Below are 16,733 nucleotides of genomic sequence, written 5' to 3' on the forward strand. Positions count from 1 at the left end.
ACAGTAACTGCCAAGGTTCACTATGGCTGCAGCATAGGGTGCAGTCTGAACCTTCCCATCAGTCTGACCTTGGACTGGTTACCCCCACCTCCAAGCCTCAGTCACACCATTTATCAATGGCGCTAACAACTGCAACACTTCAGGGTTATTATGGCGTTTAATGAAACCCTATAAGCCTCCAGACCGTGCCTTGCACACCATGCCTTGTGCATATCAAGCACTCCATGAATTGAAGCTATGATTATTGGGTGATGATGGTCATGATTAAGGAAAACTTAAGGGGGATAGCGAGAGACTGTGCGTGGCTGAAGCACTAGATATGTAAGTGGCTTGATTATCTCCTGATTTGTGAGACATCTGCTTACTCAGGCAACCATACACAGACCACCAGACAACTGGCTCCCAGACAATTGCTTAATGGTCCATGGGGCAACCTATCCTCCTTCATGCTGAGGGAACCGCAGGGCTCTCCTCTGCATACCGGCTTCCTAGAGGCCCAGATGTTTTGCCTAGTTTGGCTGGCATGGGGTCCTAATCTGATCGTGCCCTTAATTAGAAAGAGCTCATCTTTGAAACAACAGCCATAAAATAAACCAAAAATACTTTTGAAACAGAGTGAAAGCACTTTGGATCTAATCAAAACACGAGGGAGAAGACCAAGTTTTTGTGAAGCTGTCCTCTAGTTTCTGGTGCTTACACCTCCAAATAGGGACAAGAGAGGCTGCTGTTCAGCTGGGTGCGGTGGCTCATGCCTGTAATCCCAGCACTTTGGGAGGCTGAGGTGGGTGGATCACCTGAGGTCAGGAGTTTGAGATCAGCCTGGCCAACATAGTGAAACCCCATCTCTACTAAAAATAAAAACCTTAGCTGGGCATGGTGGCGCATGCCTGTAATCCCAGCTACTTGGGAGGCTGAGGCAGGACAATCGCTTAAACCCAGGAGGCGGAGGTTGTAATGAGCCGAAATCGCACCATTGCACATCAGCCTGGGCAACAAAAGTGAAACTCCATCTCAAAAAATAAAAAAGAGAGGCTGCTGCTCAAGGGGACCCTTGATGCCTTGCAGGAGGGCAGTGGGGAGACCCAAGGGCCCCTGTTGGTCTGCTCGTGGAGAGGTTCATTGATCCAGGAGGGCTGTGGGCTGGTCTTGGGGGTGTGGCCAGCTGGGACCTCAGGGCTGAGCCAAGGGTGAGCCCAACAGAGAGGACACTCTTGCAGCGGAATGAGTGTTTGATCACTGAGCTGCACCTGCCAGCGCTGGCACTCCACCAGGGAAGACAGGAATGAATGGTGGCCAAACATTTCAGGCCAATTGCTCTCCCTCTGCACACCCACCACCCCCAGGTAGACTCTTCCCCTTGAGATCAGGAAGCCCTAAGCCCAGTGCAAGGAAATGCCCAGCACCCTGTGTTGGGGCCTTGTGCAGGAGGCAGCCAGCACAGCATTGTGGGTGCTGCTTTGCCTCCCAGGCTTGGAGGGGGCAGGGACTGGGCTGGCTCTGGGCTTGGGGCACAACTCCCTGGATTCTATGATCAACACTCCCAGCCCTGGGGCCAGGACCAGGGCAAACATGGCCACAGCTGAGCTCACTGCTGCCTCTCACTCTCTCTGGGCCTGACACAAGCCAGAGCCAGGCCCCCGGGTTTTTAGTTCATTTCCTGATGCCATCTCTTCGTTGAAGAAGAAGAGGGAGACAGCTGAGGAAATGCTGCCAGTGTGGGGCCTTGTGGCACCGTTTGCAGTCTCCTTGGCCTGCAGCCTGCCTGGAGACTCACACGAGGGCTCTCAGCCTCGGGGAAAATGAGATGCCCTGTCACACACACAGCTATGGAGAGAGTGTCCCCTCTCTCCTCCCTTCTGGAGCTCCCAGGAAGCCAAGGCACAAGCTGAGTCTCACTTCGGGGTGCAGGATAATGGAAGCCAAGGACCCAGCACAGACCAGCTGGCAGCCCCATCCAGGAAGTGCCAACCCCATGGGTCACTCTTGGGGACCCTTGGTGGCCCAGCCATTGCAGCCATGCAGAGATGCATTAACTCCCCGTAAGGACTCAGGATTGTCATCAAGAAGTACAGGTGGGATTCTGAAGGCAGACCTCAAGCTAGAAGAGGCTAGCTGCATCCCACAGGTAGGCGTGGACATCAAGCAAGCGCCTGCCTGCCTGTCTAGCATGGCGCTAGACATGAAGGAAGCAAAAGAATGGAGCACAGACCCTGACGAGGAGCCTGTGTGCTATGCACACTCATTCTCAAATCTCAGCACGTGAAGAGCTCTATGGATGACCTTTTAAAGGGCAGAGGCCTAGGCCCTGTCCCCTGAGATTCAGATTCATTCTCATTTATTTATGTATATTTTAGAGACAGGGTCTTGTTCTGTCACTCAGGCTGGAGTGCAGTGGTGTGATCTCAGCTCACTGTAACCTCGACCTCCTGGGTTCAAGCCATCCTTTTCCTCAGCCTCCCAAGTAGCTGGGACGACAGGCATGCACAGCCATGACTGGCTAATTTTTTAGTGTTTTGTAGAGATGGGGTTTTGCTATGTTTCCCAGGCTAGTCTTGAACTCCTGACCTCAAATGATTCTCCCTGTTCGGCTTCCCAAACTGCTGGGATTACAGGTGTAAGCCATCACACCCAGTCAGATTCATTTTTAACAACCATCCCAGGTGCTTATGTGGTAGATGGTTGGTGGATCAACCTTTGGGAATTGCTGGTCTAGAGGGAGTACTGAGCAGAAATCCCCACCCCAGCTTCAGGCCTGAGGTCATGGAAAGGGAAGCTTGGGGAGACTTCTGGGCACCAATCCCTGAGCCAAGTGATTCTTACAGCTGACGGAGAAAGAGGAGAGTAGGAGTTGAGACTGCACAGGACATTCTAGGCAAAGCACTGGAGGGGCAGGGGAGCAGAGGTGAAGACACCTGAGGGCCATGTGTGTATGGCCTGAGAACCCACACAGGCCCTGTGCTTGGGGTTTAACGCATTGTGGTTGCCATTTTGAAATTCTTGGTAATTTTAGCTTTGAATCTGTGTTTTGAACAAGAGGCACTGCAATTTCACTGTGCACTGGGCCCTGTCACTTATGGTCCCAGCCCCACTGGGGTACAGGGAGCTACGGGAAGTTCAGGTGTTGCTGAGGTTGGAGGTAGGCAGTAGGAGTGGTAGACGGGCTAGAGAGATATGGGAAGGCTACATCCCTGAGGCCTCCAAATGTCATGTCCAGGAGCTCAGGTTTTATCCAAGTAAGGAAAGGATTTAAGCAGGAATGAAGCAGTTAGGTCTGCATTCCACGAGGTCTACTCTAGGAAAAGGGCAAAGGTCGCCCTGCACGCAGATACAGGGGGCCAAGCTAGGCTGTCATGAGGACCAGGCTAGGACACCAGTAGGCAACTGGAGAAGGGAATGGTCTAGAGAAAACTAAGCGATGATTTGGAATCGGAGAGGGGGTTGAAGGAGAGGGGGAAGGCCAGGGTGACTCCCAGATTTCTGGCCTGAACAACCGAGTTCCCTGTGGTACCACCAGCTGAAATACTTTGTTAGTTTTATTGCTTTTCATTAAAAAAAAAAATCTGTGGTGGTGTTTATTCAAAGAACACATTATCATTGCTCACATCTGTCAGTAAGAGTCTTTTTCGAATATAAAAGTAACTTCTGAGGCCAGGCACAGTGGCTCACAGCTGTACTCCCAGCACTTCGGGAGGCCAAGGGAGGCTGATGGCTTGAGGTCTAGAGTTCAAGACCAGCCTGGTCAACATGGTAAAACCTCGTCTCTGCTAAAAATACAAAAAAAAATTAGCCAGGCGTGGTGGCATGCACCTGTAATCCCACTTGAATCCAGAAGGAAGAGGCTGCGGTGAGCCGAGATCGCACCACTGTATTCCAGTTTGGGCGACAGAGTGAGACTCCGTCTCAAAAAAAAATAAAATAGTATAAAGATTCCTCAAAAACTAAAAGTAACTCTTGTCCTTTAATAAAAGAAAAAAGATGGGGGCAAACGTTATCTGGTCCCAAATTTATTTGCCCATTGTATGTCCAGGATAAGATCCAGTTTGTTGGCGAGAGGGTGGGGTGTGCATTGAAGGGGGTCATAGAGAGGCATCTGTAGAGTAGTTACCACACAGGGAGTTTCAGCACTAGACCTATCACTTTGTTTACTCTTTATCCCTATCCTGAATATCAGTGTTTTTTTTTTTTCTTTTGCTAGAAACCCAGAATTGACCTTGGAATTCTCATTCATGTTAGTAAACACATTCTGGTTGTTTTACCAGACACAAAAATCAGTTCTTTTGATGTGATCTCGAGACACCCTTGCTCCAAAAACAGCCACCGTAGGTCTCAGCCCAAATGGGCAAGCATCCAGTGGATCCCAGGCTTAGGGGAAAGCAAGAGCCTAGAGTTAATGCATTTACCGAAACCCCTTTGATCTAGAATCCATCTGACAATCCCACGAGGCCAGACAGGCCTGGAAGGTTTTCAGGCCTTCCTCCAGTTCAGCTGGCTGTGCTTGAGCGCTGTGTTCCCTCAGGTATCTTGGGGCTTGAGCTTTGAACAACTCGGTATTGCAAATTAAAATGACCCTAAGTAGGAATGAAAGATTTTAAAAAGAAATTCGGTTTTGTTCAAAATAGGCAGTGTGCAACTGAGAAACAGGGGCTTTCTTTGAGCCAGTTAAACTGAGTGCAAGATAAACTAAATTCAGCTAAGATAAAAGCCCGAATAAAGTGGCTTTCACAGAAGACATTCAGAAAATATTGCTCTTTATAAATAATAATTATTCAACAGACATTTTACTAGCACTTTTCTGCTGTATAAAAGTTATACATGCAGAGTGTAGACACTTTGAAAACACAAAGTATAAGATGCAAACAGGAAATCACCTATGAACCATGACATGCAGGTAGCATTGTCAACATTTTGAACTGTTTCCTCTCAGCTTTGTTTCAATGCCTACATTTACAAAGTTTTTTTTTTTTTTTTTGAGATGGAGTTTTGCTCTTGTTGCCCAGGCTGGAGTGCAATGACACAATCTTGGCTCATTGCAACCTCCGCCTCTGGGGTTCAAGCAATTCTCCTGCCTCAGCTTCCCAAGCAGCTGGGATTACAGGTGCATGCCACCACACTCAGCTAATTTTTGTGATTTTAGTGGAGACGGTGTTTCACCATGTTAGCCAGGCTGGTCTTGAACTCCTGACCTTGTGATCTGCCCGCCCCGGCCTCCCAAAGTGCTGGGATTACAGGCATGAGCCACCACGCCCAGCCTACAAAGTTTTGTCTAAGTAGTTCTAAAGCATTTTAAAGGTAGAGATAATGGATTAAACTATAATGCTCATTTGAAAATGAGATTTGCTTAACAGCATATTTTAAGATCTTTTTTTCTAATTAGAGAAATAAAGAAAACTTGTAAAACACAGAAAAGCATAAAAGAAGACAGCAAAAGTCACTGGATTTCAACCAAAGAGCATTATGATGAATGTTTCCGTGTGTGCCTTCCAGTGTTTTTTTTCCATGTATGTATGTACATTTCTTATTTATTAAAAATATCAGTGTATCCTTTTGGCTGTTTGCTGTTTACAAAACACACATTTGCCCTAAAAGTAAATATTCTTCTACAACATGATTTTTACTGACTACATAAATGATATTCCTTTATATAATGATGTATAATAATTTACCTAACCAATCTTCTATTGTAGGATTTGTAGGTTGTTGTAATTGTTCATATTATAAACAATGTCATGATTAACATACTTATGAATAATACCTGATTAGTTTCTTATAACAAATTTCTAAAGTAAAATTGTATTAAAGGAGATATATACACATACATGCATATATATGTATAATTTTTTTGATAGATAAAACTAAATTGCCTCCAGAAAATTTATACTAACTTATACTTTCATTAGTTCAAGTTTTTGAAAACATGATTTAGAGGCAAATGCAATTATCTCTGTTTTATCATTTGGGACAATTAAGGCAGAAACCAGTAACGTGGTGAGGGTTACACAGCAAGTCAATAGGAAAGATTACTTTGATAGAGATAAGAGATATCTTCTTACACGTACTTTACATATATTCTCATTTACAACAACCCTAAAAAGGAGTTATTTTTTAATCCTCATTTCCAGATAAGGAAAGGGGGCTCAAAAATCTCAAAGCCCTGACATTTCTATTCATTCATTATCCAGGCTGTCTCCATGACCACAGACAGCCTGACAATCCAGCTGCAATGTAGTCATAGAATCCTGGTGTGTAACCCGGTACTACCAACACCAGATAAATCAATCCTTGCAGAAACAAATATTTAATTTTTAAATAAGCCAACAATCTGAACATTCACTGTTTTGATAAATGCAACCTAAAAGATCTCATCCCCTGGATTTATTTTTCAGGTAAAAATAGCTCCATGGTTATGCCTTCTTGGGGGCTTGGAGGGAGGGAAGGGATGGGGTTGAAGAAGAGAAAAACAACTTCCTTGGAGGATTAGGCAAGGTGTAAGAGCATGTCTTCTAGGTCTAGATTGGCAGACCTCACGCTTTGACTCAGAAGTAGAGAATCTGCTTTGGTTTCCTGACTGGGTTGCCTTGTTTTTCAGCCACAGGGCAAGAAACATGCCACAGCAATGAAATAAAGGTGACATGTCATAATGAGGGAAAGGGAGTTATTCCACAGGCTGAGTCACCGCTCTCCTGCAGGTAGAGAATGATACAGCCTACAGAAATTCAGAGCAGACTGTCAGACTGTGGGATTGAGTAACAAAGAGAAACAGGTCTACAGATGACCTAGCATACACTTATTATTTTGAAATTTCTGGATTGTAAAAAATGAGAATGGTGAAGTCTTAGGTAGATCTAAGTTCATTCTTGCAACAAAAATCAGTTCCAAGTTTGCATGGAAGTGGGGTATCTAATTCACAAAATAGTGGCTATAGGGACAGTTATTTATTTGAGGGAAACTTATCTATAACTTCAAACTAACATACATCTTGGTGGAGTCTGAGTTCTACATTTTTCTGCTTTCTTCCTCATCAATTGTCATGGTTGACATTTGTTCTTTGAAAAGGCTGAGTGCCAACCATGAGCTGGACAGCCTACTAGGCAAGTGCAGTGACAAAAGAAACAAGCGTTAATCCTGTCTAGCCAGAGCACTAAGGAACCTGCTTATTCTGCGAATGCCTCAGCAAGGTCCTAAAGGAGAGCTTCCACTGCCTCCTAGGTGGGTGCCCCTGCTAGCAAGTTAATCATTCTAGGCCTCAGTTTCCTCTTCTATAAAATGGGTGATAATAGTAGTTATAAAGTAAGAAATAAAGAAGAGGTCGCTGGACACTTGGCCTCTGGCAAGGATCTAGAAATGTCAGCAGCATAATCCTGCTTAACTCACCTCCACTACTGTTTTACCTGCTGCTCTCCAATGCTCACCTGCTCTAATTCACACTGTAGTAGGAAGTACTTTAGGTCAGGCATCAGGGGGCATTGCTTTAGTTCAGACTCTAGCATTTACTATGTACCTGTTGTATGATCTTAATACTAATAGCAATATAGTGATAGAAGCAGCAATAGCCAACCGTTATAATCATTACTTTGTGCTTGGCATTTTATATAAATTTAATCCTCATGGTAATTTACTGACATAGGGAACATTGGTCTCTCTTTTTATAGGTGAAATAAGTGAGGCTTAAAGAGATCTTGTAATTTGGTCCCACAGCTTAAGTGTGAGGCTGGAATTCACCCAGGAAAGCTGTTTCCAGGTTCTGTGATCCTAACAATTACTCTGCCTTAATTTTCCCCTGCTGATATTTCTGCCCATAAGCCCCTTATTATTTGATTAATGGTAGTAAAGAATATTTTTAAAAACTATTGCTCTTCAGCGTCCTTTTTGAGGGAGAACTTTCCTTCCCCTATTCCACGGGTTTGTTTTGGGGCTGTGGCTTACAGGAACCCTCTCCAGAATCATCCAATGTCCCAATCATACGTGGAGAATGGCCAGAATCCTTCCCTTTGTACTGATGTACACTCAACACGAGAAGGAATTTTTCTACTGGAGTTGCTTAGCTGGAGAGGCCAGGAGCCATATTTCTGTTGTGTGGGCAAAGGCTTTCTGCAGTAGAGGAGAATGAGCTCTATAAATAAAGAGAAACATAAAATCATAAAATACAGATAGAGATGAGATATGGTCACTTAGAATTCCTAGTTCTAGTCCAGAGGCCCTGGTTCTATTAGTTACTGCTTCAATTCTGACCAACCCAGTATTTCCAACTATATAAGCCATTAGAGTCTTGTGCTTGCATAAGTGAGTTTATTTTATTTTATTTTATTTTATTTATCTTGATGGAGTCTCGCTCTGTTGCCCAGGCTGGAGTGCAGTGGTACGAGCTTGGCTCACTGCAAACTCCGCCCCAGGGTTCAAGCAATTCTTGTCCCTCAGCCTCCTGAATAGTTGAGACTACAGGTGTGCACCACCACATCCAGCTAATTTTTGTATTTTTAGTAGAGATGGGGTTTTGCCATGTTAGCCAGGCTGGTCTCGAACTCCTGACCTCAAGTGATCTACCCACCTCTGCCTCCCAAAGTGCTGGGAATACAGGTGTGAGCCACCATGCCAAGCCTAAGTTGTGCTTTTCTTAATTGCAATCAAAGAAGCCTAATCAATAGAACAGAGAAGGGGCCTGGGAGTTAGCTATAGACAACAGGTGTACAAACGTGAAGTTACCTATTAGTGAATTAAAGGAGTATTAACGGAGACAATACTTTGAAAAATCAAGTTAATAAGAAATCATGTACCATGGTTTGAATAGTCCCCCAAAGTTTATGTGTTGGAAACTGAGTCCCCAAGGCAATAGTGTTGAGAGATTAGACCTTAAGGAGGTGATCAGGTTGTGAGGGCTTTGCCTTCATGAATGAATTAATGCTGTTATTGCTGGAGTGGGTTCGCTTTGGAGGGACCGGGTTCCTGATAAAAGGATGAGTTCAAATTCCTTTCCTTCTTTCTGTCTCTCTCATGCACACGCTCTGCCTTTTTGCCTTCAACCAGGGGATGACACAGCAAGAAGGACCTCACCAGATGCAGCCCTTCAGTCTTGGACTTCCCAACTCCCAGAACCATGAGTCAAATCACCTAGTCTCAGTTATTCTGTTATAGCAGCACAAAATGAACTTAGACATCATATTAGACCCAGACGACACTTTAAAAAAAATTTGGTATGGCTGGGCGTGTTGGCTCATGCCTGTAATCCCAGCACTTTGGGAGGCAGAGGCAGGTAGATCACCTGAGGTCAGGAGTTCCAGACCAGGCTGACCAACATGGAAAAATCCTGTCTCTACTAAAAATGCAAAAAATTAGCCAGGCATGGTGGCACATGCCTGTAATCCCAGCTACTCAGGAGGCTGAGGCAGGAGAATCGCTTGAACCCAGGAGGCGGAGGTTGCGGTGAACCGAGATCATGCCATTGCACTCCAGCCTGGGCAACAAGAGTGAAACTCCATCTCAAAAAAAAAAAAAAAATTGGTCCTAAATCTGCATTTCATAGATGTGAAAACTGATTTGCAAATATACAGGGTAACTGGCTTGATGTTAGGCAACTAGCTAGGAATAAGCCTGGGATCTAGCTGAATTCAGGTAGCCTCAAATCTTTTCCAATACTTTTTTTACCACCAACTCCATCTACCCAGATAGGGAAGTAGATGGTCAGATAATACAGAGATAAATGAATGTATAGAAAAATGAATAGATAAATGGACAGATAAATGGATAGATGAATGAGAGGTTGATTGACTGGTAGATAGAGACAGGTTTAATAAAGCAGGAGATTTAATTGTACAATAAAAGCCATCAGCAAATTGAGATTATGCTAGGAAACAGAATAGTTGAGAAAACCCTGAACTAAAAGAAAAATCTAGGTTCTTATTCTGACTCTACGCTAATTCGCTGTGTTACCTTGGACAAGTCCCTGAGCCTCAATTAGACATATAAACGGGGATCATATATGAGAGTAACTTTGTTAACTATGATAATTTCATGAATATGAGATGATCACATCTAGTTATGAAACTACACTGCATTTGTGTACTCATATTTAGAGGGCAAGTTCCATGAGGGCAGAAATTACACTTATCCGTTGTTATATACCAGTATCAGATGCTCAATAGGCATTTTTAAGGCAAATGAACAAATTGATAGCATGGTTATTACTTAACTGCTCCTCTTCACCACTATGACCCAGCTTGGCTCATGGACTCATGCAATCAATATGGAAGCTGAGTTAAAATAAAAATGACACATGCCAAGAGGGGCAGAGGAGTAAGAAAATGACATCATTACCCCTTGGCCTGAAGAGTTTCATCCTAATCAACTCTGAGGACTGACCTAGTCTTCTTAACCTCCTATAATCTCTAACCCAATTCTGTTTGTTTTTTTCTTTCTCCCAACACATTCATATTTCCTATCATTTAGGAAATGTCTTTTATGTTAAAAATACATATACATATGGAGGAAAAGATATTAGATCCCTACTTCATACTCCCTAGACATCAATACTAATTAGATTTCAGACTTAAATCTCAGAAGGAAACCTCTCAAACTTTTTGACCACAGAACAGAAGAAAGACTTTTTTTTTTTTGAGATGGAGTTTTGCTCTGTCACCACGCTGGAGTGCAGTGGCACGATCTTGGCTCACTGCAACCTCTGTCTTCTAGGTTCAAGCGATTCTCTTGCCTCAGCCTCCCGAGTAGCTGGGACTACAGGTGCATGCCACCACGCCAAGCTAAAATTTTTGTATTTTTAGTAGAGATGGGGTTTCACCACATTGGCCAGGATAGTCTCAATCTTTTGACCTTGTGATCTGCCCACCTCGACCTCCCAAAGTGTTGGGATTACAGGCGTGAGCCACTGTGCCGGGCCAAAAGACAATTTTTTTTAACTAGACCAGAAAAAAAAGTATGACTCATAAAAGAAAGATTGATAAATTAAAATCCATTAAAGGTTAACATTTATGCTCATAAGATGACTCCACTCTCCAACTACAATTTAATTAGGAAGTTAAACCTGTGTGTGAGTGTGTGTCACACTTGGGTATCACCACCCCACAGGTGAGATGTCTGCCATAACCCAAATGGCAATAATTCAGGATGACAGACACCTGGCAGGAGCTTCATGTTCCCAAGAGGGCTTTATCTAGATAATCTGGGGACTGGGGGATGGAGTGTGGGTGAACCTGTGGACCTCTTTTGCTACCTATGGAAATAGAATTTAATTCACATAACCAAACAGGTGTGTCATGAATACCTTGACAGAATGGACGACATCTTATATTTCCCTCGATCTTAAAGGCCTCAAACTGGGTCTGGCATGAAACAGGCCCTTTATCCATGAAGGGACAAAATATAGTATAATCCTCACTCAGACAGGAAAGCGACTATGGAGAACGTTTTCACCCCAGTTTTCCCATAGCCTTCTTGTTCATTACTGTGGCTTTCCACTCCAGCCTCTGTTGGTTACAAGCCTCACATCCAGAAAAGCAAAAGCAATCGGCAGAACAATCCTAATAATAGCAACATTGGTCTTGTGTCTTACAGTTTGCAAACGATTTCCAAATATAATTTCTCATCGGAATCTCACAACCACCAAATACGACCAGGCATTATTCATCTGATTTTATAGATGAGGAAATCAAGGGTCAGAGAAGTGATGTGACTTGCCCAAGGCCCACAGATGGTAGGTGGCAAAGCCAGGACTTGGAATCCAAGATAAAGAAAACTCAGTGGGCAGGAGAAGTTTGTGATTAAATCCAATTAAAGGAATAGAGTAAAATAAAGAACACAGTAACTTTCTCACCAGGAATGTGTTCTGTTTTCCTCTTGGCTTTTGAAAATGAGGCTGCTTCTGCTATATTATCTGGTGGAAAACACATCATCAAAGTCAATGGGACATCAGCCCTTCTCTTGGGTATTTGTTGAGGCTCCTCTGCTCGAACACACACCTTTTGCTTCTGTGTTTGCCCCAATTTTCCTACCTTTCCGACCTCTTGGATTAGGACTCTGGCCCCCAGTATTTGCCTAAGGCCCTTCTCCGAGTTAGGCAACCTATTTCATTAGAATTTTGAACAATAGAGATAATGATACTAGCAGCCACCCTCAATTGGGCCCTACTTATTATGGGCTAGCAGTAAGCACTTTGCATGCATTATCTCATTTAGTCTCACAACAATTCTATGAGGTAAGAACTATTTTTGTCCATGTTTCCCAAAGGAAGAAACTGAGGGACAAAGAGATGAAGTAATTTGCTCAAGGTCACATTGCTAGTAAGTGGCAGACTGAAGACCAAGCTGCCTGGCTACAGGCCCTCACCCCTGCCAGCACCCTCAGCTACCTTTCCCTAGGCTGTCCAGCTCAGATTCCCTGGCCTTGTCACCCCACGCCCCCCAACTGCTGGCTTTGCACAGTCCTTCAGCTTTCAGAAGTGCAGAGCTCTAGGTAATAACATTCCCTCTGCTGGCCTCTTTCCCAAGATTCTCAAAAGAGACAAAGCCCACCCCAGAAAGTAGATGACGTACTTGGATGCCACAGTGCCCTCAGATCTCTCCAAAGAACTGGGGCCCTCATTCTCTCCGCTGCAAAGGAGAGTTGGCTGCTGAGTGTTCACAGCTGAGACCCTCTCTAGGACTTGCCCTTGGCTAATGGGAGCCACCTGGCTGCGGTTATTCCCCCTTCCTGGGAGGACCCCACCTTCAGTAATTGGTCAATGCAGGATACAAAGGCCCTGCCTTCTAGCCCTAATTGGGGCCAACTGGGAAGGGCCATGCTCAATCCAGAGCTCCCCAGGGATTGGGCGAGGCCTCTGTTGCACCTGTTTCATGGTTCAATCTCTCTTTTTCCCCAATTCTGCATCCTTCACCCCTGGCAGATGTTGACCCCAAAGCACTCTCCAGTAAACATCTTGGCTTGCACACTGCAGCCTCAGACTCCGATTTCCAGGGATTCAGCAAAACACAGAAGTGTGTCCAGTATCTCTGAGCATGGCCTCCTCCTCCTGACTGGCAGAGTGAGGCCTCATGTAGGATGTGGTATTAAACCTTTCCCAGGATTTGGTTTTTCTGCCCACCTGGTTTTTGACACTGCCATATGTGTATTCTTTTTTTTTCCTTTTCAGTCCACTAGAATGTTCTGGAGTTCATTACCATGTTATGGGATTCACCTATACCTTCAGCCAACAACGGGGCTGTATTTCTAGTCCAAGCCTTCACTTGACCATCCTACTACCTCAGCAATGCCTATGAGTGACCTAACCTGGGACCCAAGACCTGCTGACCACGTTATTTACCTGGGCCAGGCATAATGGGCAAAAGACATGCTTGAAATGTATGCATGCGAAACACACAAGCAGACACAGGCAGGAATAGGAGCATCATTCGGTCTTGACAGGGTATATCTCTACAAGTAAACCCAGGAGGCCTTGGCTCACTGTCCTATTTTTTTCCTCTCAGCTCAGACCCTCATTTCTTCCATGCAAAGATGTCGTAATAACTTCTGACAGGCCTCTTTATCTCCTACCTCTTTGACTTTAATCTGTCATACACATTGCTGCCAGATTTATCTTCCTAAATGAAGCTTTTATCATATCCTCTCCCTGCTTAAAAACTGCATGCTCCCCACTGCCTACCAAATGAAATGCACATGTCTCAGCCTCGCCTCCCAAGCCCTATCCAATGTGGCTGAGATCAAAGTGGGCTGCTTCTTGGCCCTCTGTGTTTTCTGGCCTCTGGGACCATGCTCATTCACTTCTCTTCAAACACTTTTGCCAGGAAATGTTGCTTGATCCATACAAATAGCTGTAAACAGTGTTTGGACTGTATTTGTTTAATAACTTCACCTTAGTCTCCCTTAAATGACAATTATCTGTGAGCTTGGTTTGCCTTCCCTCCTAGATTATGAGCAGCTGGGTAGAAGTCACACCCCTGATCCCAGCACTGCAACAGCATCAAATACGTAGTGGGCTCTCCAGAAAGATTTGTGGAAGTAATTTATCATCTCCCAGTTAGACCACAGATTTATTCTCTTTCCCTTCTCCCTGCCTTCCCACCAATCTTTATATTCCTGAAATAAATATATATTGATATTATAGAAAGTAGTTATTTAATCATAATATATATAAAGCAACAGACAGTATATTGAGACCCTACCCTAAAACGTGCTTTGGAGAGGGAGAATTTATAACCTAAGGTAGACTGCAAATGAAGTCACTGCCTTAACCCGTTAAGAAGGAAAATTATGATTTTGAAATAATGACATTCAAACAGTGGACTAAATCCAGGGTAGAGAGAGGACTTTTAAAACTACAGTGTAAGCTGGCCGGGCGCGGTGGCTCACGCCTGTAATCCCAGCACTTCGGGAGGCTGAGGCGGGCAGATCACGAGGTCAGCAGTTGAAGACCAGCCCGGCCAACATGGCCAACCCCCATCTCTACTAAAAATACAGGCCAGGCGTGGTGGTGCATGCCTGTAGTCCCAGCTACTCGGGAGGCTGAGGCAGGAGAATCACTTGAACCCGGGAGGTGGAGGTTGCAGTGAGCTGGGCTCATGCCTCTGCACTCCAGCCTGAGCAACACCTGAGCAACAGAGTGAGACTCTGTCTAAAAAAAAAAAAAACAAAAAAACAACCAAAAAAAAAAAAACTGGTGTAGTCTATCTAGAAATCAAAGATCAGCAATATAAAAAACTTCTAGAGAAAAAGGTGGTGAGTTTACTGGAAGAATTCAGGGTTAGTGCATTACCTGATACTCTTTCATAGACAACTGGACAAATGGCCACTACTGGCTGGTGGGCTCACCTCTGCGGATTCTGACATCTCTTCCAGGCAGCTCAGGTTGCCGCCCTGCCTCTGCCCCAGGGCCCAGAGTCCCAGACCTGCAGACAATGATATCATTATACCACCGCCTAGGCTGCAGAAACAACTGCCTCCTATTCAACCACACTTTCCCCTTATTTTCTTGGAGTCTTGTCCCTGACAAACGGCTGGAGGATTCTGGTAGGAAGCAAAACTCAGCAGCTTCAGAGATCATGAAAAAAGCATCGTGATTCAAAGAGATTCTTAATGAACGCAGCGGGGACTCTGAGTTGCATTTCAACCTATTTCTCCTCCACTGGGCTTTTGCCCCTCTGTTCCGTATCATGAGACTTCTCTCCAGATATGCAGCCCTGTTTTAGGATGGGCTGTCAAATTTGGAATTGGCCCTGGTAATGAGAAAGGAGGGATCCCTCTCCTTCTATTTTCTGTAACAAATGGATGTCAAAACTGACATAGGTTCAATGTTTAAAAGTCAAGTCATTTAAGATGGGTAAGGTACTGAGAAACACTCAGAATAGATTCAAAGTCAACAAGGGAAAAAAATCTGGATAATGATATTTGTAAGAAGGATTTGTGAACTGCAGAAAAAATAATCCCAATAAATATTTGTCCATAGTAACACTTGTTTATTTTCTGTAGTGTTGCCTTCAGGGCAAGGGAGGCCATGAGCCAGTTCTCACACTGTAAATAGCCCCTAGACATCACACAGGCATACACACATACACTTACTGAAGTGCACACAGACACCCCATCACTTGAGCCCCAGAGTTCAGTGCAGCCACAGCAAGCTGCAATCTCAACATCCACTCTTTTGGGCAATGCTGCTCAGGCCCCAGGGACGTTTCCTCACACTGCCTGTCCTTGCATCTTGCCTTTGCAATAAAAGGCAACTGTATCCAAGTACTGAGGTGTCTGTGCAACCTGCTGTTGACTTCAGAAATGCACACCACTTTAGAGTGTGGAGAGGATGTGAGCATCAGAAGTGCTGATAAGAAAAGACAAACTCACTACCTTGTGAGAGTCTTCCTATCATACAGCAAGGATGTGACAGATTCTTGCATAATAAAGAACTATTTCCCAACAGAGCCAAGAGTTCATTTTCTCACTTCTCTTCCCATTCCAATTCAGGATTCCAGAGGTACTAAAATATTGCACACAGTAGATGCAACAGTTCACACACACTGTGGCTAACATTTTGTAATAGTACATAACTCCTATTTCTCTTACCTTTATATATAAATATAGTTGTAGATGTAATATGAGTGAAGTACAAAACCAGTTCTTTACATTAGCAACTAAATGGACTTTGCTAGAATTACAAATCATTTTCTTTTCATAAAAATATGCAATAAAATGTAATTAAATCATTTAAAGATTAAAAACTCTTCAGATCTGTTTAAATAATTTTATTTTAATTTTTGATACTTATTAATTTGCATTTTGGTTATAATGGATAATTTTGAATATTTGAGAGGAAAAAGAACATTTTGAAACATCCAAAATAATTAAATCTTTAGTTTTTTATATTAACATTGATTTACATATTGATGAAAATGCACTCATATTGTGTATATTTTAATATAATTACATTTATTTTCAATCTGTTAAATTATTGCTATCAATGGAACACAGATTGTGTGAAAATTTTGATTGTAAGAATATAATCCATGATTTTTCTGAAAGGAAGGCAAGAAAATAAATTGTATTAATAAATATATGAGATTTAATGAATTTATATGTGTTTATTCTTATTACTCATCCAAACATTGCTAGCTGAATAACATCCCAGACAGGCTCACAAATGATCAGACTCTTTTCTCCTTGAGATTTTGCTAATTCTTGTCATATTTTACATCCATTATATCACAGCTTTACACATATTTTGTACCTTTTGTGATAAAAGA

Source organism: Gorilla gorilla, chromosome 1, assembly GCF_029281585.2.
Source record: "Gorilla gorilla gorilla isolate KB3781 chromosome 1, NHGRI_mGorGor1-v2.1_pri, whole genome shotgun sequence".
In the NCBI taxonomy this organism is placed as follows: domain Eukaryota; kingdom Metazoa; phylum Chordata; class Mammalia; order Primates; family Hominidae; genus Gorilla; species Gorilla gorilla.